Raw genomic sequence first — 25,933 nt, 5'->3', positions numbered from 1 at the left:
CCAAGATGTCACAGTGAGTTCCCTCTCTTGAAACCAGCCCCATCACTCAAGAGCAAATTAAAACAAAAAGTTCAAAGCAAAAATTTATTAAAAAAATTTTTTTTAATTCATGATAGAACCCTGTCTTAAAGAGTTACTAAGTAGATCCCAGTAAGAATTTAAAGATTTGGTTTTTAAGTTTCCAATCAGTCATTCACTAGCCAGATAAATGAAGAAGTCTTCCAGTTGGATTTCCAACTACGTTTTCTTAATAGAGAGGAAGGGGGAAGGGATGGATCCCTGGGAATGAACACTGTTTACCTTCTGAAATGTGTTCCTTCTTTCTGCATGTGATGCTTTTGTCCTTACTGACTGATCTCTGATCTGCTTTTCTGTCATCCTCCCTGACTTATTTTAATTGGCCTCACCCTTGGTTTGATTTTCTCTTTCCTGTTTGCCCCATCCTTCTCCACACAGACCAGTTCTCCTCCCCAGTTAATTTGCCCTTGTTTTCCAGCCCCGTTTCCATTTTCACTGTGCCTCCCTGCCTCTTCTAGCCCTTCTTCCTAGTCCTCCTTGCTAAGTGGAGAACTAGAGATAAAGATTCCTGTCCATTCCCTTTGGAGTCCTGTGTGGTTCTGGCTGGTGGTAGGTACTGGAATGTGACTTCAGCACATTCCAGTCAACCCGAACCTGGTTAGGGAAGAATGAGCCCTTGCACAATTAGGGGGGAGTGTTTTATGGCCTGTTATTGTTACTCTTACATTGTCAGACTTTTCAAAGAAACAGGATTAATTATTGACAAAGTTGAGGTGAAACTTTCACTAAAATGCTTTCACACTTAAGGGGAAAGGAGACCTATAAACTAAGCATTTCGAGGAATTAAAAAATAAAAAGTGTCTCCCTTTTTATTTTCCTTTTCCTTGAATACTCTAAAATTAAAGGAAAGAAAGGGTCTGTTGGAGAGGGAACTATTAGAACTTTTAAAAGTATACTTAGTTTTTATCATCTTTTTTCTAGCTACAAATAGAAATATAAATGCATAATAAATTTGTTTTAAAGTCTGATAAATTTTTTACAGCCTATAGAGGGACTTTCATGAATAATTATAAATTTCCCTCAGTTCCAGTGTGCCTGTGTGAAAAGAACATTCCATAAGAGAGAGATTATAATCATTGGTGGTAATTACACAAAACTCTGAGTCATTAGATGCTATTAATTGTCTGAAATATAACTAGAAGAAAAATAAACATCGGGAGGAAATCTAGCATGACTACAATTAAGTTTAATTATGATCCCTCCAGTCTATAGGAAAAATATCCAAGTCAGTGTTTCAAAATTGATTCAATTAACTTTTAAGTAACTTTTTAGTAATGTTTAAATAGCTTTTTAGTTGTTTAACCAGCTAGCAATCTTTGTTCTCTATTTAGCTGGATATGACTCCAAAACTCCTTTTACCCTATGTTTTCTGATACCATTTTTTTTTTTAAATCAGTGGTGTTCATGCAGTTAACATTTGATAGGAATCCAGTCAAGTAGAACCCTTCTACCAGAGCCAGCTGCTCCAAACATCACGCCCAGGCAAATGGCTGCTACATCTGAACCAAAGGCTAGGACCTCGATCCTTTCTCAGCAACTTGTCATCTGCCTCATGAGCCATCTCCTCCCATCACCTTGAGCTCCACACATCCAGTCCCCACATCCTCACTTCTTCCTGCCCTAAGTAAATATACCCATCCCCCAATGTGGGGTCCTTCCCAAGTTTGAAACAATCTGCGTGATCCCACCTTTCCTGCCAGCCAGGCCACCTACAACATCAATTCAAGTCCTGTGTGCCTCACCTCTGAAATGTCTCTCATCCTTCCCCCTGCCCATCCTTCCTTTTCATTTCCTCTCTCTGCACCGCCTGATATGTGTGCCTCAGTTGTTTCCCTGTCAGTCATCTGACCTTTAGTCTCTGTCCACCTCAGTCTACCACCAGCCACTCTTGAGACCTCAACACTCTCTCACAAGCTCATGCACCGTCACGCTCCTGGCCTTCAAATCTCTGTGAGGCTCTTTTTGCCTGGTGAACAACATAACCTCCTGTGCACGGCATCCAAGAACTTCTGGGCCATGGATACATTGTTGTTCCAAGGTTACATCACATGAATCTACTACAGAACTTTCTGCTTCAATCAGAGTAGGCCACACACACCATGCCCCAAAAAAGTCTGTGTCGTCCCCACACCCTGTTTTTGCCTTCTCTACTGGACATAAGCCTTTGTCAAGCATCTCTATCTGCCGGCTTTGACCTGCTTTGAACACCCTTTCCCAGGAACCATCCCAGAAGAGCCTGTCTTCAGCAGGGAATGATTTCCAACCTTGCCTTCATTCTTTGAGCAATGAGCTTAAACTTCTCTTAGCATGATCTTTTATTTTTAGAGCCATACCTTTATTCCCTAAACAGAATGAAAACTCCAGGAGGACAGGCAAAATGTTTTCTTCCTCTTTTGACATAATAGACAACAAAATACAGTGGAAAGAATATGGGTTTTAATTTTTTTTTTTTTTCCCCGTTTTTATTTATTTTGGGGACAGAGAGAGACAGAGCATGAACGGGGGAGGGGCAGAGAGAGAGGGAGACACAGAATCGGAAACAGGCTCCAGGCTCTGAGCCATCAGCCCAGAGCCCGACGCGGGGCTCGAACTCACGGACCGCGAGATCGTGACCTGGCTGAAGTCGGACGCTTAACCGACTGCGCCACCCAGGCGCCCCAAGAATATGGGTTTTAGAGCCAGCAAGTATGACTTTGAATCCTGACTCTGCTACTTACTGGTTCTTACCTTGACCTTACCGTACCTTAACCACTCTGAGCCCGTTTTCTCATCTGTAAAGTGGGGGTGATGCTAAGTAATATGAGCATTAGCCTTTAGTGAGAATAAAATGATATAATGTATATATTCAAGATATATCTTTCAAAAAGCATTTGTTTTACCACTTCTCTGTATATGTTAGTGTTGATACGGTGCCTTATACATAGTAAATGCTCAACTATGATAAAGGCAAAAAGGAGGTTGAGATCTGTCTGACTTGGGTTGGTACCCTTGACAGTGCTATCCTGCCCAACAAATAAGGCTGTAGCCACCCCAACTACATGGCTGTAACTATGTTCCAGTGGGCCCGCATTCCAGCCAGCCTTAGTGGTTTTCAAACTCTCTCAGAGTTTCTGATTTATGTGGTACAGGGTGCGGCCAATTAAAAGCTCCCCCAGCAATCTGACTGTGTAGCTAGAGTGGAGCATTACTGGCAATCCCTCAGCTTGGTGATTTGCTAGGGGAAAAAAAAATCTGCCTGGTTTTGGTTTCAGTTTCATTTTAGCTCCTTTTTCTCTGTTGCCCTCACTACAGACCAGCCCACCTCAAGGTACTTCCCAGGCCCAACCTGAGCCTAGGCTAGAACCTGTGCTCTGGGAAATTAGATAATCAATGAGAAACATAGGTCAAAAACACAGAGGATGTCTATCAATGAAGAAGCAATATGTTCATATTATTAATGAGTTTTAATACAGACTTTGTAGCTATTGTCTTGTAGCCACTGAAGTAATACTTGCCACTAAATTGACTGTAGTGGATGATATGTATTGATATGTGTGTCCTTCTCTGTACTCACTCAACGTTCCTGTTGTATCAGTCAGCATTTGGAAGGAAAGAAAGGGAGAAGAGGGGACTAAAAAAAGTTTCAAGCTATCTTTGTTCAGAGTACAGAAGGATCACCTGGAGCCTTTGCTGATCATGCAGAGGACCCAGCGGTGAATCCTGGAAATACTTGAGTTCAAGAGAGTAGTTGGACCAATAGTTACAGTGATAGTTGAAGTTAGGGGGAAATCTCCAGAGTGATAAAGGAAAAAGCAGCCAATAAAAGAGAATAGAAAGGATCTATAACCAAGGTACTAGAAGAGAGAGAGAGAGTAGGAGAAAGAGAGAAAGAGAAAAAGTAGAGTCCTTGAAGCCATGGATAAGAATTTCCAGATAAGTGGGGCGCCTGGGTGGCGCAGTCGGTTGAGCGTCCGACTTCAGCCAGGTCACGATCTCGTGGTCCGCGAGTTCGAGCCCCGCGTCAGGCTCTGGGCTGATGGCTCAGAGCCTGGAGCCTGTTTCCTATTCTGTGTCTCCCTCTCTCTCTGCCCCTCCCCTGTTCATGCTCTGTCTCTCTCTGTCCCAAAAATAAAATAAAACGTTGAAAAAAAAATTTTTTTTAATAAAAAAAAAGAATTTCCAGATAAGTGGTCACAGGGCTGAAATGCAGATTCCTGGGCCGCACTCCCGGAGATTCAGATTTATCAATTTGAGATGGGACCCAGAAAGCTACACGTCTCACAGTATACCTGAATTTGATGTAGATCCGTTTTGAGAAGCACTGGTACATTTTGTTTTATAGGTAAGTGAAACCTCCCCCCAAACAAAATGCTTAATGTAAGTTCATTTGATGTCTAGTTTCTCTTGTGTATTTCTAACATGGACCATATCACATGGGAGACAACAGATTATCTTTTATTGCCCCAAAACATGGCTAACATTAGAAGAAACTTACATTCATTAAATCAATTCAAGTTAACATCAGGATAACTTTAACTTCCCCTTCCTCTCATTACACCTGCAAAATCCACAAATGCCCCCATCAGTCCAAGAGGAGTTCTACTCCAGTGGAGGTGGGGAAGGGTAATTTTCTTTGATGGTGTACAGGATTCAGAAGTTTAACAAACAAAAGCACAGATGTGACATATGTAGTACTGACTACCTTTGCACTATTAAAAATAAAGTCTGAGGGGCTCCTGGGTGGCTCAGTCCGTTAAGCAACCGACTCTTGATTTCGGCTCAGGTCATGATCTCATGGTTGTGAAACTGAGCCCTACGTCAGGCTCTGAGCTGGGTGTAGAGTCTGCTTAAGATTCTCTCCTCCTGTCCTCTATGCCACTTGCTCACAGTCACACTCATGCCCTCTCTCTCTCTCTCTGTCTCTCTGTCTAAAACATTAAAATAAAATAAAAGTAAAGTCTGAGATGGTAGATGCCATAGAAAAGGAGGGATCTTTCATTCTTGCCTCTATTCAACAAATATTTATTCAACACCTATTCTGTGTCAGGTACTATTGACAAGAGATATGGATACGAATGAAATGAAGTTCCTGCTACTACAATGGCACTACAGTGGCAATCACGTAACAATATATAAATGTATCAGATAAATTTATATAATGTAATATGTCAAATATATTTTTTCAATTTAAAAAATAAGTGAGTAATGTTCCTGCTCTCAGGGGGTTTGTGTTCCAAATAAGTCAACAATTCCCACAAACATTTATGGGGTACATTCTGTGTAGAAGGCACAGAGCTAGATATTAGATGAAGAGGGTTGGGTGAGATGCTGTCTTTGGAAGTGATGATAGCCAATTACTCTAAAGGCATTCATTTCTTAGGTACTCTGCTAGGTTCTTCAGATGCAGAGATTAACATGGGCTGGTCCTGACCCCTTGGAGTTGGGAGTACCAGAGATAGTTAAACAACTAACTCAAATACAACGTGGAGATATACATGGTGTGTTTTGGGAGCATGGGCCAGCTAAAGATGAAGCTGGAAAAATATATTGGGTCCAGACTGTGAAGACATTGAATGCCCTGGTGAGGGACTTGGACTTCACTTTGTAGGCTGTGCAACTTTGGAAGGTCTTGGCGTGAAAAAGTGGCATGATCAGACTTGTGTTCTGGAAAGTTACCTGGAGACAGGCCAGTTAAGAAGCTATGATAATAGTCTAGGCAATGGATAATGAAAGCCAGAGCTAGGGTTGTGACAGTGCAGATGAAATGAGAAGTCAAATTCAAGACTTCCAGAATCAGAAATGGCAAGATACATAAGAGGAAGGATGTGGGGGTGGAGAGGGCAGAGGAAGTGAAACTCCTAAGACCTAGCTTGGGTGATTGTGTGCACAGGGAGCCTATTAACCAAGCTAGGAAATAAGGGAGGAGAGCTCAGTCTGAGGCATGGGAATGAAGGTAGAAATAATGACCTGTTCCAGTTGGCTAACTGTGAAAGGGTCCAGTTGGAGGATTTATGAGCAGTTGGAAATACAAGTCAGGAGTTCAGGAGCAAAGTTGAAACTGGACATGGAGATAACAAGAAGAGATAGTTGAAATTATGGGAAAAAACTAGATGTTCAAGGGGTGAGTAAGGTGAAAGAAACCAATGAAAGAGACCATGCAGTATCTATCACCAAAATAGCAAAAGTAGAATAGGATGGTATTTTGGGAGCCATGGGGAACAGTTTCCAGAAAAAACATAAGTGGTCAAATGTGAGAGCTCAAGAATAAATATGGCTCACCTTTGATTATCTCATCTCTCTCACGATTCAAGCATCATCAATGTGCTGATGATTCCTCTTTTTTGATTTTTAATGTTTTATTTTTAAGTAATCTCTACACCCAACATGGGGCTCAAATTCATGACCCTGAGATCAAGAGTCACATGCTCTTTTGACTGAGCTAGCCAGGAGCACTGAGGATTCCTAGTCTATATCTCTCATCTGGAGCTCTCCTCCAACTTCTGACTCTTTTATTCATCCATCTAAACAAAATGTATAGACTATCCTTCAGTGGGCCAGACACTATGATTGGAAGACAGTGTTCCACAGGATAGTCATGATCTTGCTCTCTAGCAGCTTCCAACACAGAGATTTACAGACGCACACCAATGTGATAAAGTCTTTGAGAATATATAGAAAGGGTCCCTCACCCAGCTCAGACTTCCTGGAAGGAGTGACATATGAGCTGAGACATGAAGGAGAACAAGTTAAATAGAAAAAAGGGGAGGTGGAGAGTTCTCAAGTCTGGAGACAGAGAAGGCCAGTGTTTTCTGTAAATTGGGGAACTGTAATGCAACAAGGTGGGTCTGGGTCATGAATAGAAGACCAAAAAAAGAGCTTTGAAAGGGTATGAGTTATAGACTCATAATAGTAAACACATAATACTATAATACCATGCACACTTAATATGTTTTGAGTATTTGATTTGCATTTACAAATCTTTTTTTTTTTTTTTAATTTATTTTTTGAGAGACAGAGACAGAGTGTGAGCAGGGGAGAGGCAGAGAGAGAGGAAGTCATGGATTCCAAAGTAGGCTGCGGGCTCTGAGCTGTCAGCACAGAGCCCGACACAGGGCTCAAACTCATGAACTGTGAGATCATGACCTGAGCCAAAGTTGGATGCTTAACCAACTGAGCCACCCAGGCACCCCTGCATTAACAAATCTTTATGATCATCCTGGGAGGTAAGCACTACTAGAACCCCCATTTATCTAATGGCAATAGCGGTTCATTGACAGGTTTTGAATTGGTGGAATCGGTGTAAGCAGGATGTTCCTATATGAAATATGGAAGTCATCATGAACGCTCTCCCAAGCCAGCCTCTCCTCCATTCTTTGTCTCAGTTCTGGCACCACCATTATCCCAGTCAGTAAGCTGGAAACTGGGGAATTCACCTTAGTGCCCACTTCTAACCACTTACTAAGCCTTGCCGATTTGACCTCCAGTTCTTTCCCTCCCTTTCACCTCTTGGATTCAGAACCTCCTGTCTGTCAAGGAGGCTTTGCCCCAGCCTCTTTGCTGGCTTCTGACCTCCTCACGGTCTGTCCCCCTTCTTTAAATCTGCCTCTGACTAAAATGCAAACGTGACTACACAAGGCCTCTACTTTGAACACACCATGCCTTCCCAGGGCCCATGAGTGGCTGGTAGCCAGGACACTCCCATTGTTAAAGTGGCTCACTTCCAAGACAGTGCCACACCATCTGGGTGACATGTTAACGTCTGGAGTGTAACCAGCACTTACTCCCTGCCAGGCTGCGCCCTCTGCCCTTGCGTTAACTCAATTCTCGCAACAACTGTACACGTGACAGTTGGGGGAAACAGAGGCACGGGAAGGTGAAATAACTTGTCAAAAGGACACAGAACTGATGGGACTGGGATATGCACCTGACTCCAGGGTGTGTGCTTCTCACCCCCACTGTACCCTGGGGAGAGTAGAGAAAGTCAGGCCTAATGAGGTGTGGGAGGAAAGAAAACGAAATGAAGCCTAAAAGAGCTTTGAGACGATTCTGCTGTGACAGCTGCCGCGTGTCCCCTCACACACCTGGAGAACCACACGTGTACAAAGTTTAGCTTTTCCACGTGGCCCTCGAGTACCTTTTTGAGTCCTCTCTGTACTCAACTGGCTGTGTGGCCCTTCAGTTTTGCTGCCCTGTGCCCAGTGCCCAGCCCTCGGCCTGAGTGTACCTGGTGGTGTGGCCCTCCCTTCCTCTACTTCTTCTCCATGCTGTCAGCCCACTGCCTAGCCCAGGGTCTAGGAAAAGACAGTACCCCCCAAATAATGTTGCATAGAGACCACTGGGTCCAGCCCGCTCTACCCAACCCACCTTGGATTTTTTCCCCCCTCTATTCAGTTTTAAAGTGTTGCACCAATATTGTGACACGGGTTTGTTCTTTTATTGAAACGGACAGAGACAAGGTCTAAATGAGTTCCATTCATTCAGCGAGTCTTTTTTTCAAGTCATTCTATATGGCGGGTACTGTGCTAGGTGCTGGAATGAATAGATAGTGTAGACTACCTTAACAGAGGGCCCGCTTTCATTTGCCACACTACAGGCAGACCATAGGGAAACACAGCTGATGCTCCCCAGCACGTGGTGCACACTTTGTTCACTACACAACACATAGGATTATAATCACCTGTCCACACGTCTGTCTTCACCCTAGACCGGACTCCCTGAAGGCTGGCACGTGTTCTTTTCGCTTTACGTCCCAAACCCTGAAGTGATCATCTGTGGAATGGAAATGAATTTGAGCGCTTTCCAGTAATACAGCACCCAAGTCCTGTTGGATACACAAGTTCTAATGTGTGCTAACAGTGGGCCAAACACTCCCTCAAATGCTTTCCACACATTAGCTCATTTAATGGGCATGAGAGCGTGAGGTAGGAACCAGTACTATCTCCATTTTCCAAATGAGGCAAACAGGGCAAAGAGAGGTTAAGTGACCTGTCCTAAGACACTCTTCCATGTGGAACATCACATATTCCTTAGGTTCAACCATTGGCCTAGTTTTACTCTTGATTTAGCTATAACCCGAAACTCCCTAATCCTACCAAATGATCCAGATCTCTGTGTATCTTGCTGGCACGTAGTGTGCTTGCTTGATAAAATGTTTCCAAGCATGTTGCCATTAGAATTGCTATTCCCAGGAGAAGCAGGAGTAGAAGAGTCTAATTCTATTTTATGCTCACACACAGGATTTAAAAGGAGCCCTGCACACATACGTGCTATGGACATGTGTGTGTGTGACATGTACATACTATGGACGTGTGTTGGGGCAAGGGGAAAGATACATTTTTCAAGCAAAGGCAAATTTTCCTTTTTTGGTAGCCAGTTCATTTTTGAAGCATTTCAATTCCAGCAAAGCTTTTGTTGTTTGAGCTGTTTCCTTAGTCCTCCCACTTTAAAGGAAGAAACCCTTCCCCACACAACCCCCCACTCCCCCACACTCCCAACTGGATTTAGATAAGCCTAGAGCCAAAACCATCCTGTAGATTGCAGAAGAATTGGCCTTCAGGTGGGGCTTAATGAAAGACTTGAATTCTTAGGGGTCACCTGAGTGCCTTTTTTACAGAACCTTCCTCTGTTCTCCCTGGGGGGGTTTCTCTCCCTGTCTCTCTCTCTTTCTCTCTCCCTCTCCCTCTCCCACCCTCATTTATCTATGTAAAGGTACTTCAGAGACTACTTGCTGACTCCCCGCAGATATCCAGCCCGCAGTCCCCACCCCTCCCATCCACACCCTCAGCACCCAGGATGAGTCCCTGCTGGGTCTGTTACCAGACACTGAAGACCCAGGTGGGACAGGCTGGGCAGGGCCACCAGGCCACCTCCATCCAGGAAATCCCAGGTTCCTCACCTGCCTCTCTCTATCCAGCCCTCCCACAATAACCTGCAAGCAAACTTTCTCCAGCTTTGGACTTTGCTCCCTGGTGTCCCGCCCCTGGATCCTCCCTGCCCTCCAACTGCTTTCCACTCTGGGCCACCGTGTACCAAAGCACACCTTCCATTCCATTTCCATACCCTACTTTAAGGAGACTCTAAAACATAGAAAGGCGAAACAAACTTTTTCATTTACTAAAAACCCAATATTTTCCAAAGACAAGCATCGAGAACTTTATTAGCATTAATTTGAAATGTAATAGCATATATATGTTTGTATGTATTCATTCACCTAATATTTTTAATGAGCCTCTATTATATGCCTGCCTGGTATGGTGTTATGCACTGATAAAAGTTGTATAAAAACAGGCTTTTTTTCTCTCAAGGAACAGGAAGCCCCTGGGGAGACAAGACAAGTGCCAACCTAAAACCCCCCAGTTCGATGTTAGGGGCAGATTGGCAGAGGGGTGAAGGCAGCCTAGGAAGGATGGCCAGGGAGTTTTCTCCCAGGTTTTTTCCACTTCTCTCTCTGACCCTCTGCCTTTACCTAAGACAAAGGCAGCAACCCCTGAATTTCCCTGGGGTTTCAGCTTCAAGTGTTTCTTCCAGTGACATTTCTTATTCCATTGGTTCACTCATGCATTCTTTCATTCCACGGATGTTCTTTGAGCCCCGCCTGAGTGGAAGCCCTGTTCTAGGCGCTCGGGAACGGGTGGTAACAAGATTGTGACCTCTTGAGTCTAACATTCTCGTGGTGGGAGAGTCAGGAAGTAAAAATGTAAATGAGCAAACCCAAAACGAATTCAGTAATGGTAAGTGCTAAGAAAATGTAAAGGGGCAATAGCCATTAGTAATGCTTGACTATTTCTTCAAAAAGGAAGACCTCTCTAGGAGACGATGTGGGTCTGAGACCAAGGTGACATGGGAGTCATGTGCAGAAGCAGATTGAAAAGACCGGCTGGGACAAGGCCAAAAGATGGGACTGAACCTGGCATGCTGGAGGGGCAGAAGGAAGACAGGTGCAGCTGGAGCCTCGGGTCCCAGGGAGGAGAGGGATGGGAGGGGCTGAGGTCACAGATAGGACGGGTCAGGTCACATTGGGCCCAGGCAGGGACAAGAGGTGGGGATTTGATCCTGAGGGCAACAATTTTGAGGGAGTATGCAAAGCTAGACATTTTCAGTTCATTGTTTTGTAAACAAAAGGAATATAAACCTTACTCTGTGCTAGGCCCCAGTCTGACTACTTTGTACACGTCCATGCACGGACTCCTTACAACGACCCTGTGAGGTAGGTATTCTTATGCATCTCTCAGAGGAGAAACGGAGGCCTAAACTGATTAAGCACCTTGCCCAAGGTGACTCAGCTGACAGCAGCAGGACTTGAAATGCACACTTGACTAGGATTCCAGGTCTCACAGTAGGCTGAAGAACCATTATTAAATCCCGTCTTTAGAAATAGAAGAGGGACGTCTGGATGGCTCAGTCAGTTAAGCCACCGACTCTTGATCTTGGCCCACGTCATGATGTCACAGTAAGTTTGAGCCTGGTCTGGGGCTCTGCACTGACAGCAAGGAGCCTGCTTGGGCTTCTCTCTTTCTGTGCCCCTCGCCGGCTCCGCACCCTCTCTCTCTCAAAATAAATAAACTTTTAAAAATAATAAAATATAAAAAATAAATAAAAATCCTTTAAAAAATAAAAATAGAAGAAAAAAAATTTCTCCCCCTTTTGTCTCCAACAAGAGTTTTTCAAATTCTCAGAAGGCACTTTTTTTGTCCAAGAGTCAGGGAAACTCTTAAAACCATTCACACGTTCTTTCAGTAGGTTTATCCCGAGGGGCAAAGAAGTTTTGAGGCCCACTTGCCCCAGGCCTGGCACGTGCTCCTCCTGTAATGTTTTGTTTTGTTTTAAATGCAGTCAATTAAATGCTTCTAGGACTATAAACCCTTCTTTGTCCTACTTTGGACTTTTTAGAAATGTAACTTGTGGCCTGATATCTCTCCCCTTTGAAATTCTGATGTACCCTGCAGCACTTCATCAGTATTCATGTTTCTCCCTTGGAACTGCTGTTCTCCCAGTCTGGGAAATGATTCTAGGAACCTATCTGCCGAGTGCTAGCCCAGGGCTTCCTCAGCTTGGTCAGGCACACAGATCACCTAGGGGACAGGTTGAAGGTCTGGGTGGGGTCTGGGTGGGGCCAGATTGTCTGCCTTTGTTACTGGCTCTTGGGGGATACCAAGGCTGCCTTCGGAGGACCAGAGGACCGCACAGGGGATAGCAAACCCAAAGCTTATCACCAGGCAGGGCGGCTTTTCTGGGTGAGGCAGAAATAAAGCAAAGGAGGAAGGTATGCCGAAGTTCAGAGAGCCTCACTTCAGTGCTTTACAGCTGGGAACCTGAACCAAACATTAAACAGTTTCACCATAAACTCTCTGAACACGCTGCGAAAGTGGATAAGATCACCATGCACAGCGGCTTGACGCAGTCCTAGCTTACACGTGGTTGGGAGACTGTCTCAGAATCTTTAAACCCTCAGGGCAAGAACAGGGCTGGGCAAACAGTGCTTAAATTCCTCCCAGGGCTACAGGAACTGGTGAGATAGCCACACATTCTGTGACTGAGGACTCTAAGGAGCCCCCTTGTGGGTGGAGAGGCTGCTAACCCCCTTCTGCAGCACAGTGGTGCAAGCTAGGGGAAATGGGGTGGGGATGGTCAAGCCTACACTCCTCTTCCTCCCCCCACACTGTGAGGCCTAGATTTTTCCGCCAGAGAACTGCCATCCAGCAATCTCTCAAAATTATCATGGCAACTGCTTTGGAAAGACAGCTATTTGGGGACATCACCAAGTGAGATAGCCCAAAGCTGAATGTAAAATAAAGACTGGGGGCTCCTGGCTGGCTCAGTCCGTGGATCGAGCAACTCTTGAGCTCTCCCAGTAGTGAGTTTGAGTCCCAGGTTGGGCATGGAGCCTATTTAAAAAAAAAAAAAAAGAAAAGAAAAGAAAAAAGAAAATACTGAATTGAAAATAAAGACAGGCATTTATAAGATGTGGGGATTAGTTATTCCTTTTTTGTTAATTTTTGAAAGAGAGAGAGAGAGAGAGGCAGAGCATGAGTGGGGGGGGGGGGGGAGCAGAGAGAGAGGGACACACAGAATCCAAAGCAGGCTCCAGGCTCTGAGCTGTCAGCACAGAGCCCCCATGAGGGGCTCGAACTCACGAACCGCGAGATCATGCCCTGAGCCGAAGTTGGACACTCAGCTGACTGAGCCACCCAGGCGCCCCAGGGATTAGTTATTCCTTAAATAATCAATTGAATTAATTATGGCTTAAAACAAGTGAAAAATGTCGCCAGTCTTACCTGGTCTTAACTGGTCTATGCTTTTACCCACATTTGACTTGAATTCTGTCTTTGGTAGAATATTAAATATTTTTATTTTATAAGCTACAGAATTTAGCAGCATAAATTAAGGTGTTGGATGCATGTTCCTTTGTTACATTATGCTGCGCATTGGAGTTTTTAAAAATAAAATATGATTATTGTACCCAACCCCCTCCCCACCTGGTTGGTTGTTAAGGCTGCATCGAAGAAGCCTCCTTGGAGGCTTTCTCTCTCCCTCAGGGGCAGTGTTCCTCACCCCTATCTAAGCCAGCCCTGCAGCTGGCTCATTGAATCCACCAGCCTTTCCTTCCCCACCTCAAACCCTCCTAAACGTACCTTCCTTCAAGCCTTGTGCCTGCTCAGAAGCCTCCAGCAACTCCTTCACTGCCAGCCAAATACGGCCCAGTTCCAAAGCTTGCCACTGAGGGTCTCTTTCCTGGCCTTTTCTACTTTTCTAGATGACTTACCCTCTCTGGGCCTCCATTATTCATTTAAAAACTGTGGCCCATATTACAGACCTGTCAAATATGTTTTAAGGTTTGCATGTGACAGAAGGAAAGACCCTCTTTCAGGGAGCCTGGCACATGGTGAGCTCTCAGAAAGTGTGATTTCTATTTCCGCCTTACATACATTGCCCCCAGATTGGATGACTTATTCTTTTTTTTTTTTTTTTTTAATTTTTTTTTTCAACGTTTATTTATTTTTGGGACAGAGAGAGACAGAGCATGAACGGGGGAGGGGCAGAGAGAGAGGGAGACACAGAATCGGAAACAGGCTCCAGGCTCTGAGCCATCAGCCCAGAGCCTGACGCGGGGCTCGAACTCACGGACCGCGAGATCGTGACCTGGCTGAAGTGGGACGCTTAACCGACTGCGCCACCCAGGCGCCCCTGGATGACTTATTCTTAAACTTACTGAGCACTTTCCTGACTTTGCCTTTCTTTGTTGTGTGATTGCCTAATGAATGTCTGTCTCCCACATTAGACTGAGAATTCTGAGGGCAGTGGGCACAGTTGTCCTTGTGGGCTGTGTTGTGACCCTGGCGTGCAGCAGAGGGCCTAAAGCCCAGAGTGGGCAATTGGAAACCACATTCCAGTAATAGAAGCCCAGTTGACATAACACTGTTTCCTAATGTTTTCCATTTTTCCCACCCTGCCTCAGCTGCTGGTCTGTTTTAACACAACTCACATGGTCTTGTTCAATTGGTTATTTGTGAATATATCTTACCCGCTTAAAATGGCACCACATATTCTGAGTGTGAACTTCTGTGGCTCATAAGGACTAAAGGAGGAGAGAAAGAATGGAAGGAAAATAACGAGGTAATGAGCAGTGATGTTCCTAAGCAGTAAAGCAAGCCAGTCACCACACAGGCTGATGGCAGTGATAATGAGTGGCGTTAAGGATCCCAGAGCCAGGAAAGCTGGCAGTAGTTGTGTCTGCAAGAAACTAAAGAATTAAACTGGGGGCCCCAGAAAAGCAGTCTCGAGTTAGTAGCATCTTTACTCCATCATAAATGCAACCATATATTATTTTTAGAAGCTGATTTAAGTATTTGCAGGGGTTGTGGAGACTTGGGATAATTTCTACCTTCAAAACCTAACCACTACCACCCACCCCCATAAAATTAAACTCCATTAAATGATATAAGCACTTGGAGGCAAAATCAGGGTCTTTACATCTTGGTGTTGTCATAAGTCATAAAGACAGAATAATTTAGAAATCACTGTATCTTCTGGCGATAATGAGCCCAACACTCTCTTTTAGGGAATTCTCTTTGGCTATATATCAAAACTTACTGAATTAACATACATTTGTCAAAAATTGGTAATATTTAGTCCCATCAATGAATTTGAAATTTCAAACACGGACTTGTAAAGACTCCATTGTGTGTAAGTGTGGTAGATTTTGCCAAGTGCTGATAACGTTTTTGGCATAGTTTCAGTTCTTAGTGGAATTATATATTTATTACCTAAATTATATAAGCTATCCATGCTTACTGCAAAAAAAAAAAAGTACATAGTTAAGCAAAAAGAAGAAAAAAATCAAATAAGATTTAACTACCCAAAGATACTGATTATTAATATTTTGGTTTGTAATTACCATATTTTAAAAATCTCTGTGTGTGTATGTGTGTGTGTGTGTGTGTGTGTGTGTGTTCTCTTAATGAATACTTTAAAATTACATTGATGGTTATAAAAGCGAATCCTAGAATGTTAGCAATGAGCGATTGTAGCCTAAGCCCTTCATCTGACAGTTGCAGAAACTGCAAGATTCTTTCCTAAGGGTAGAATATGGCTGGACTATAATTACAGCTGCTTTGAAAATATGAGGCCTTTGGGTCCCAGAATATTATTCATGTTTTTGCTTGTTCAAATCACAGTGGCAAAGGACTACACAAACACTTACTATGTTCTAGAACAAACAAACAAAATACACAACAGGACCGAAAGAGGAGAATTAGATCAATGAAGGTTAAGAACAGTCAGATAATGCCCTTATTAGATTGACAATAAAGTTATTTATTCGTACTAAAAGAGTACATTGTAATTCCCACCAGACTATTGACAAGACTTGCGACTTTAGTAACTGCTCTGTGCCTATTTCCTCATCTGTAAAATGGGAAGTATCCCATTTTCCATTCCTATTTTCTATAAACCAAAAGAAACGCAGAATGTGAAAGTATTTTTTTAAGTATATTTATAAATTTTGAGAGAGTGCAAGTGGGGGAGGGGCAGAGGGGGGGAGAGAGAGAATCTTTTTTTCTTTTTATGTTTATTTATTTATTTTGACAGAGAGAGAAGGGGCAGAGAGAGAGACAGTAGAGAGAGAATCCCAAGCAGGCTCCGCACTGCCAGTGCAGAGCCCAGCACAGGGCTGGAACTCACAAACCATGAGATGGTGACCTGAGCCAAGATCAAGAATCTGAGGCTTAACCAACTGAGTCACCCAGGTGCCCCTGAAAGTATTTTTTAATGTAAAGTGTCATGCAAAGTAAGGTATTGTTGAAAGCGAGCTGAGGAGCACTAAATGCATAGACTAATGGTCTAAGAAATCATAAATCTGTGTCTTCCCTGAGGCTGCAAAGCTCTTCCCTTGGTATCCCTGTCAATTTGAATTCATGCTCGGGAGGGGGGGATGTTATATCACTATACTCATATTTCCTTCACACAACTATTACATTGCATTGTCATTCTTAATTTCTGTGTCTGTCCTCCCCACTAGTTAATAAACTCTTTAGCCCTGCTCCCCATCTCCATCATCTCTCCCCAAGACAAGTTTCCTCCACTCCTTCTCTCAGATTTTGCCAACCAGATTATCTCCCCTGAGCCCTTCCCCCTCCTTCTCCTCGCCCCCTTGAGAAGTTTTAGAAGCACCATTAACCCATCTTGGTTTTTATGTTTCCAGCATCTAAGATAATGCCCAGCAGCTAACACTGTAGACAGTCAGTGAAAGTTGGTTGAGGGATGAATGAAAGAGAGGACTCAATTATTGTATCAGTCTTTGAGAATGCTCTCTTCTTGTCAATCAAGGCCTCCTTCTATTTAAATCTTTGAAATCTGATCATGGGCAGTTTGGTTTGATTGTTGAAGATGGGCTATGACTTGTAATAACTTGTGATTTGCTGAAGAAAGAATGAAAATCAGGTATAGGGCCAGGTCAGGGTTAGTCCCTTACCTCCTGGGTTAGCCTTCCCAACCACCCACCTCCTCAACATGACTTTGTTATTAGATTCTGCCATTATGTTCAGTGAAGCTCAAAATCTACCTCTTTTGACTCTGAAGTCCAAGTTCTTTCTTCTATAGCCCTCAAAAAGATTTGAATTTTCAAACCATTTTGTTATCTCATTTGACCGCCACAACAGCCCAGTGAAAGTGGGTACTATTATCATCCCCCTTACAGATTAGGAAAGAGGCTCAGAGGGGCTCAATGATGTGCAGAAGTTCACCCAGCTAATAAGTGACACAGAGGACCCTAGAAATCAAGATCACTGCCTCCAAATAAATGTTCATTTCTCTATACTGTAATATAATAATGTTGGACCAAGAAACCATCAATACCTTTATTAACTATGTGAAGAGACAACAAACATTAGTAGAAGGATGGGGTGAAGAGGACACTCGGGACAGCTATGTTTATAAAATTTGTTCTGTACAGAAATGTTTTCGAGGGGCAGCTGGGTGGCTTAGTCAGTTTAGCCTCCAACTTCAGGTCATGATCTTACAGCTCATGGGTTTGAGCCCTGTATTGGGCTCTGGGCTGACAGTTTGGAGCCTGGAGCCTGCTTCAGATTCTGTGTCTCCCTCTCTCTCTGCCCCTACCCAGCTTGTGCTCTCTCTCTCTCTCTCTCTCTCTCTCTGTCTCTCTCAAAAATAAGTAAACATTAGCCGCTCTGGAAAACAGTGTGGAGGTTCCTCAAAAAATTAAAAATAGAATTGCCCTACAACTCAGCAATAGCACTATTAGGAATTTATCCAAAGGATACAGGAGTGCTGATTCACAGGGGAACACGTACCCCAATTTTTATAGCAGTGCTTTCTTTTTTTTTTAAATTTTTTTAATGTTTACTTTTGAGAGAGAGAGAGAGAGAGAGAGAGAAACAGAGCTCAAGAGGGGAAGGGCCAGAGAGAGAGGGAGACACAGAATCCGAAGCAGGCTCCAGGCTCCAAGCTGTCAGCACAGAGCCCGATGCGGGGCTCAAACTCACGAACCGCAAGATCATGACCTGAGCCGAAGTCAGACGCTTAACCGACTGAGCCGCCCAGGCGCCCCAGCAGTGCTTTCAACAATAGCCAAATTATGGAAAGAGCCCAAATGTCCATCAGCTGATGAAATGGATAAAGAAGATGTGCTTTATATATACAATGGAATATTACTTGGCAATGAAAAAGAATGAAATCTTGCCATTTGTAACAACGTGGATGAAACTGGAGGGTATTATGCTAAGTGAAATAAGTCAGTCCGAGAAAGACAGATATCATATGTTTTCACTCATGGACTTTGATAAACTTAACAGAAGACCATGGGGGAAAGGAAGGGGAAAAATAGTTTCAAATAGAGAGGGAAGCAAATCATAAGAGACTCTTAAATATAGAGAACATACTGAGGGTTGATGGGGAGGTGGAGGAGAGGCGAAAATGGGTGATAGGCATTGAGGAGGCCACTTGTTGGGATGAGCACTGGGTATTGTATGTACGTGATGAATCATGGGAATCTACTCCTGAAACAAAGAGCACACTGTACACACTGTATGTTAGCCAACTTGACAATAAATTATACTTAAAAATTAATACTGGAAAAAATAAAAATAAAAGGCAAAGCAGCACCAAAAATAAATACATACATAAATAAATAAATACATAAATAAATAAACATTAAAAAAATTTTTAAAGAAATGTTTTAGAGATATAATAAATATTACTTGCTGGTAGTATTTATAAGCCTTTGGAGGGCATGCTATTATTGTATCTTATATTTTAATAGAGTTTAATACAATGTTTTCCATAGTAGGGCTCAGTAAATGTCCATTTGTTATGCCTGGAGACCACAGGATAAACGTGTTGGGTAACTTTCCTGCCATGGCAGGTAGTTGAGAGTATGCCTCATGAGGAGAGGACCATATGATCTGGTGAGTGGGGCAGGGAGGCTAAAGGATCAATTCTCTGAAGCACAGAGGGCTACATCCTGGGGACCCCACTGCTGGGAGACACCACAGGGCGGTGGAATCCAAACTGAGGCACTCCCGGAAGTCCAGGAAGTCAGTGTGAGCAAAGAAAAAGCCCTCGGGCCTCCAAGGCTAGGGCCTGGCTCTGCCTCCAGCTTAGTTCTCTTTGGATTTCAGTTTCCTCATCTGAAGAATGCCTTCTAAGACATCTTACAGCTCCACTTAATAGAAAAATATTAACTTAAGAATAATAATAGATGGTATGCAATCTACAACCAAAGTCATTTTGTAATTTAGCATTTTGGTAAAGTTTACAGGCTCTGGAGACAGACTGGGTGTAATACACAGCTCAGCTACTTACCATGTGTAAGATCTTGGACAAATTACAATAGCCCCTGGGGGCCTCAGATTCCTCTTCTGCAAGAAGGATAATAATTCCCACTTCATTAGGTTGTTAGGACAATTAAATAATTTTTAATGTGTTCAGATCAGTGATGACACATAACACATGTTGAAGTGTTAGCTTAGTGTCACTAGCATCAGACCTACTGAAATTTCATTATCTGTTAAGGATTAGAAAAATACAAAAGTAAGAACCTTGGGTAAGTCAACTTTTTAATTAGTTTAAAGTCACAGATGCTGACATATGTGTCTGAAGTGTTGATTGAGGGCAGGATAAAGACAGGAAGTGATAGGAGAAAAGACCAAATGCTTGACCATTGCCATAGATGGTAACCAGAGTAAGGAAATATTTATCAGAAACGCAAGAATAAATATGAACAAATAGCTCTTTAAATAGTGTAATTTCAAAATACTGCCAAGAAGAGGAAAAAGAAAATGACTTTTATTTGGAACAGAATTCACTTTCCAAAAATAGACCCACACTTATATGGTCAATTAATTTTCAACAAAGGTGCCAAATTAGATAATTCAATGGAGAAACGAGTCTTTTCAATAATAGGTACTGGAACTACTAGATATGGAAAAAATTATGGAAAAAAATTAACCTTGACCCTCACTTCACACCATATAAATATTAACTCAAAATGGATCACACCTAAATGTAAAAGCTAAAACTAATTATACTCTTAGAAGAAAATGGTTGTGACATTAGATTAGGCAAAGACTACTTAAGCAGGACACAAAGGCACAATCTATAAATGAAAAAAAATGATAAATGGACTTCATCAAGATTAAAAATTATTGCTCTTAAAGATAGACCACAGGACTGGATATATTTCTGCAAAACATGTATCTGACCCAGTTTATGAAAGACACCACTCAATAATAAGATAAACAGCACATTTTCAAAGCTTGGCCAAAGATTTTAACAAATAGTTCACAAGAGAAGATACATGAATATGAATAAATGAAAAGAAGTTCAACAGCTAGTCGTCACAGAAGAGCAATTTAAAACCATAATGACATACATATTTTATTTATTTTTGAGACCAAGAGAAAGCACGAGCTGGGGAGGGGCAGAGAGTGGGAGACAGGAACTGAAGCAGGCTCCACATTGACAGCAGAGAGCCCAATGTGGGGCTTAAACTCATGAGCAATGAGGTCATGACCTGAACTGAAGTCAGAAGCCTAGCTGACTGAGCCACCCAGGCACCCCCATAATGAGATATTTTGAAGTGATGTTATTAGATACATAAAAGTTTAGAACTGTTATAAGGATATATAGTGGCATCATTCTTCAAATTTGGTTTGCTGCATACAATGTTGTGAATATATTCTTCAAACAATATTTATTAGATTTTCTTGAATACCTGTCCTTGAAAGATATACAGATATATTTCAAATATATATGTTATATATAATCTTGCTTGTGTTTTTAAAATTAGTTTTGTTTTTGTTTTGTTTTGTTTTTAAGTAGGCTTCATGCCCAGTGCAGAGCCCAACGTGGGGCTTGAACTCATGACCCTGAGATCAAGACCTGAGCTGAGATCAAGAGTTGGATGCTTAACCAACTAAGCCACCCAGGCACCCCTAAAATTAGTTTTAGCTACTAAGTTTTTAGTGAAAAAAAAAATCAGTGAGATACAAACCCACAAGAATAGCTAAAACTTAAAAGACTGACAATAACAAGTGTTGGCAAGAATGTGGATTTCCAAAAGGAAAGGAAAACATACGTCCACAAAAAAAAAAACAAAACAAAACAAAACAACAAAAACCATGTACATGAGTGTTCATAAAGCTTTATTCATAATAGCCAAAAACTAGGAGGGAGCCAGGTGTCCATAAATAGGACAATGGATAAAGAAACTGGAAGAGCCATAAAACAAAACATTATGCAGCAATAAGAAAAGAATGAACCATGACCATGTGACCACTTGGATGCATCTCCAAAATATGCTGAATGAGAGAAACACAACACAAAACCTACACCATATGACTCTAATTTCATTAAGTTTTAGAACAGGTAGATATAACCTATGGTAGAAATACTTGAAATATTGGTTGCTTCTACAGGGATTGGAAAGAGAAAAAAACCTCTGAGAACCTGAGGTCATAAAGTGTATAGAGCAGCTCAGTGCTCCCCTCTTTCTGCACCTTACACTTAAATGGCTTAGTTGCCTTTCACCTACTTTCTTCAAGTAGCTCTTGTCCTTGTCTCAGCAAATTTCACCTCCTATACTGGCATTTTGGTCTTAGGAAGTTGACAGTTTGATGAATAAGGTAAAGAATTCATCAGAGAGACCACACAGTGTGGAATAATATATCATGTTAACCTTCCAGATGGGTCCCAGGGGTCAGAAAATCAAACTGGTCATTGTTTTAGAAAGAGTACTAGTAAAAATAGTTACAGAGAGGGAGAGAGGCAAACCATAAGAGACTCTTAAATACAAAGAACAAACTGAGGGTTAATTGCGGGAGTGGGGGTGCAGGGGAGAGGGGAAATGGGTGATGGGCATTGAGGAGGGCACTTGTTGGGATGAGCACTGGGTGTTGTATGTAGGTGATGAATCACGGGAATCTACCCCCAAAACCAAGAGCATACTGTATACACTGTATGTTAGCCAACTTGACAATAAATTATATTTTAAAAAAAGAAAGAGTACTAATAAACTATTACTATAATAACATCTATAATAACATTGACAAACCTCAAAGGAGATCCTGAAAGCTACGATAAAAATATATGACATAAAATACCATTTAAGTAAATTTTAAAAGCATACATACAATGCCGTATTTTTAGAGTCATATATATGAATAAAAATATAAACATATAGACAGGAAGTATATGCACTAACTTCAGTATGATGGCTGCTTCTGGGAGAAGAGAAGAACAGGGCTGGGAATAGTATGAAGGGGACATCCGTTGCAACTAAATCTATTTACTATCTATCCATATTAAATAGGTACCTGCAACAAATAAGGAATGTTGTTGAAATACGTGAAATACGTTAAGTTTGGGTTGGGGTAGGTATTTTGGATATTTTGTAACAGTAGTCTCTGTACTTTTCTGTGTGTTTGAAACTTTTCATAGTCAAGCACAATAGGCAGAGTGGGACAGACACCAGCTTTGTAGGGCTGGTCTACCAGCTCTGCTTCTGGTCGCATTTCTCCCAGCTCTGCCTGCCTTGACGTATGTGGCAGAAAAAAAGAAAACCATATGTCACCAACAGCCTTCTTAGTAGCATCTTCGTAAAGGAAAGTCTCCTTTCTCTCCTAGCGAGTGTTCTCAAGAAGATCTATTGATGGGGCACCTGGGTGGCTCAGTCGGTTGAGCGTCCGACTTCGGCTCAGGTCATGATCTCACAGGTCATGAGTTCAAGCCCTGCGTCGGGCTCTGTGCTGACAGCTCAGAGCCTGGAACTTGCTTCAGATTCTGTGTCTCCCTCTCTCTGCCCCTAACCCACTTGCATTCTGTCTCTGTCTCTCTCAAAAATAAATAAACATTAAAAAAAAATTTTTTTTAAAAGATCTATTGATAACTACATCTTCCCTTTTCTGAGTATCAACTTCTATCAATCTATAATTCCCAGAAAATGGAGCTCCAGTCCAATACAGTTCAAGTCAAACCAGTCATGTCTGAACCACATTATTCTTTGGAACTGGAGCATAACCTTAAAGGTCCCTTCCAACCTGGAGTTCCTAAGACTGGTTGTTTTTTCAGAAGAGTTTTCAAGTTATGAGATACTTTTCTCCTCAACCACCAGTAGAACAATACCATCACTTATACCTATAGCTTTGGATTTTTGTTTTTGATTTTTAATAACGCAGTTAGCAACTTAACCACTGGGTGCTACTCTTGTTGCAAACAAAACAACTATTAATAAGAAACCATTTCTCTGGAAGCAGCATCTAGAATTTTTAAGGTCTCCCTTAACTATCAGTGAGTGACGAGGTTACTCTATCTGCGACACTAGATGGTTGGAGAAAGCTTGATGTGCTATTACCAAAAAAGGTCAGATTCCAGATCAGCATTAGCTTCCAACCAAATTCACTACCATTGTCGGCATTCATTGATGATGGTTCAAGTTAGGTGAGTGTTCACATTAAATGTGTGACTTAAATAGTCACCTAAACCTCTGTTTATATTTTCTTTGGGAGACATATCACGTTTCAGCATATCATGTCATGTACTTAGTGATTTTGCTTGTTTGACTCCCTGTTCCAGAACACAGCTCCAGGAGAGCAGGAATCTCAGTCTGTGCTATTCACTGATGCACAGCAAAAGACCCAGCCAGGTGCCTGTGACACAGCCTAGTGTTCAATGACTGGTTGTTGAATGAATGAATGAATTTCTGCACCTTGTAATCCCTACCTGCCAAATTATGATCTTAATGACAAAACAAATATAGCTACTCTTTATTGAAAGTTTACTACAGGCCAGGCCCTGGGCTTAGTACTTCATATTTCTTTTAATGTTTCAGGGGCCTCCTATGACTGATGTATTAGTCCTGCTTTGCAAATCAGAGGAAACCAAGGCTTAGGATAAGTGAACTGCCTGAGTTCACACAACTGGCAAGATGCAGAGCAGGGGTTGAATTCCAGTCTGCAGAACTGCAAAGCTGCTTCTCAAACACCAGCTTGAATACCAGATATGTAAGAAGGCTGTGTGTACAGCACCAGGGGAGAACAGATTTTTCTGGGGTGCCTGAGTGGCTCAGTTGGTTCAGTATCTGTGTCTTGATTTCAGTTCAGGCCACGATCCTAGGGTCGTAGGATTGAGCCCCAGGTTGAACTCTGTGCTGAGCATGTTGAGCATGGAGCCTGCTTAAGATTCTCTGTCTCTGTCCATCTGCCCCTCTCCTACTCTCTCTCTCTCTCTCTCTGTCTCTGTCTCTGTCTCTCTCTCTCTCAATCTCTCTTTAAAAAAAAAAAAAAGATTTTTCTGCACTCCAAATAGGATTGGTAACCTCCCAGTGTCCAGTAATCCCACTGACCTTTACCAGCTCCCCTTCCTTCGTCGCATGTCGCACTCCCCTCTTGAGTCCACCCTTGTCCCCACTTCCACCGCCTGGCACAGAGCCTTATCACAGTGTCATGCTTGTTCACAGTGATGTTGATTCGTGGGACACACTCACTTCCTGAAGTCCAGATGAAATCACTGCATTCTTAGAAGTGTGGTTTAGGGGAAAAGGCCTGCGCTTTGGAATCACACAGTCCTGGGTTCAAATGCAATTTCTGTATTTTTACCTGTGGGACATTTGAGCGTTATTTGATCCTTCTGGGCTTGGTTTTTTCACTGATTAAGTGGAACTCCTGATACCTACCCTGCAAATCTGGGGGGTGGGAGAGAGTTAAGAAAGATTCTTGCACTAAACGTGCACCTCCTCTTTCACAAGGAGACATAAGGCACAACCAGCATTCTTTTTCCCTGTTAGAAAAAAAGGTAGAAGTATAAAGAAATAATGGCATTTAAGATTCCCACAGCAATTTATCTCGTCTTGTTGGTGTCCTGCCTTGTGGAGGATGGGCTCAGGGCAAGGAAAAGGGACTTGGGGTAGTTTCTCTTCAAGCTCCCTCTGCCCTCAGGTGTGAACTTCTGTTGGGAGTTGTGCAGAGGGAGTAAGTGATGAGGGGAGGACGAGGGAAGGAAGGTTTGGGGAGATTCACCCAGATTTGCAGTTGCTACAAAACAACACGAATGGGTTATCTTTTTATTATTATTATTATTATTATTATTATTGATTTGTAGGGCTATTTATATATTCTGGAATAATTATGCTTTTATCTGTTATAAGCATGCAAATACCTCTTTATGGTTTATGGCTTGTCTTTTCATTTATTTCTTGGTATTTTTTGTTGTTTAGTTGTGCACTTATTTATTGCTGTAAGAGTTCAAAAAGGCAGGGGGCACCTGGGTGGCTCAGTCGGTTAAGTGTCCGACCACGGCGTAGGCTTAGGTCATGATCTCGCGGTTTGTGAGTTTGAGCCCTGCATCGGGCTCTCGGCTGACAGCTCAGAGCCTGGAGCTTGGGATTCTGTGTCTCTGTTTCTCTCTCTGCCCCTTCCCTGCTTGTGCTCTGTCTCTGTCTCTCAAAAATAAATAAACATTTAAAAGAAAAAGAAAAGAGTTCAAAAAGGCAAATAAAGCCCAATGTTAGCTTTAAGGAAAAAAAAAAAAACTAGGTACATAGACATTTAACTGGTAAACGAGTATGTGTTAGCCTGTTACAGTTCTTCTTTTTTATATTTTATGTTATTTCATGAAGTGAAAATAAAAAATAAACACCACAAAAAACTTTGGCCCTTGTTCCCCTCACCTCAAGGACTAAAAGAGCTAGCTGCACAAACCCCTTTCTTTCCCTGATCTTAAACTTACTTTACTGAAGGCTATCGAACATAGGATAAGAAAACTGTATCTGAAGATGACTTGGAACTCTGGGGACATTCTTGGCGGAGACACCCAATCACAGGAACAGCCCTAGGCCAAGTTGTGAAAGAGGCTACGTGTCTCTGGG

The 25,933-nt window shown here is 42.4% G+C and overlaps 1 long non-coding RNA gene across 1 annotated transcript in view; it reads left to right on the top strand.

The window, feature by feature from the left end:
• Positions 1-24,093, top strand: part of LOC125156508 (uncharacterized) — a 170,287-nt gene extending 146,194 nt beyond the window's left edge. Inside the window, exon 6 of the long non-coding RNA XR_007148635.1 lies at positions 23,900-24,093. This is a non-coding gene — a long non-coding RNA (uncharacterized LOC125156508). The remainder of the gene's footprint in view (positions 1-23,899) is intronic.
• The last annotated feature ends 1,840 nt before the right edge of the window (positions 24,094-25,933 follow it).

Source organism: Prionailurus viverrinus, chromosome F2 (assembly GCF_022837055.1).
Source record: "Prionailurus viverrinus isolate Anna chromosome F2, UM_Priviv_1.0, whole genome shotgun sequence".
Taxonomy (NCBI): Eukaryota; Metazoa; Chordata; class Mammalia; order Carnivora; family Felidae; genus Prionailurus; species Prionailurus viverrinus.
This window is presented reverse-complemented; position numbering and strand designations above follow the sequence as displayed.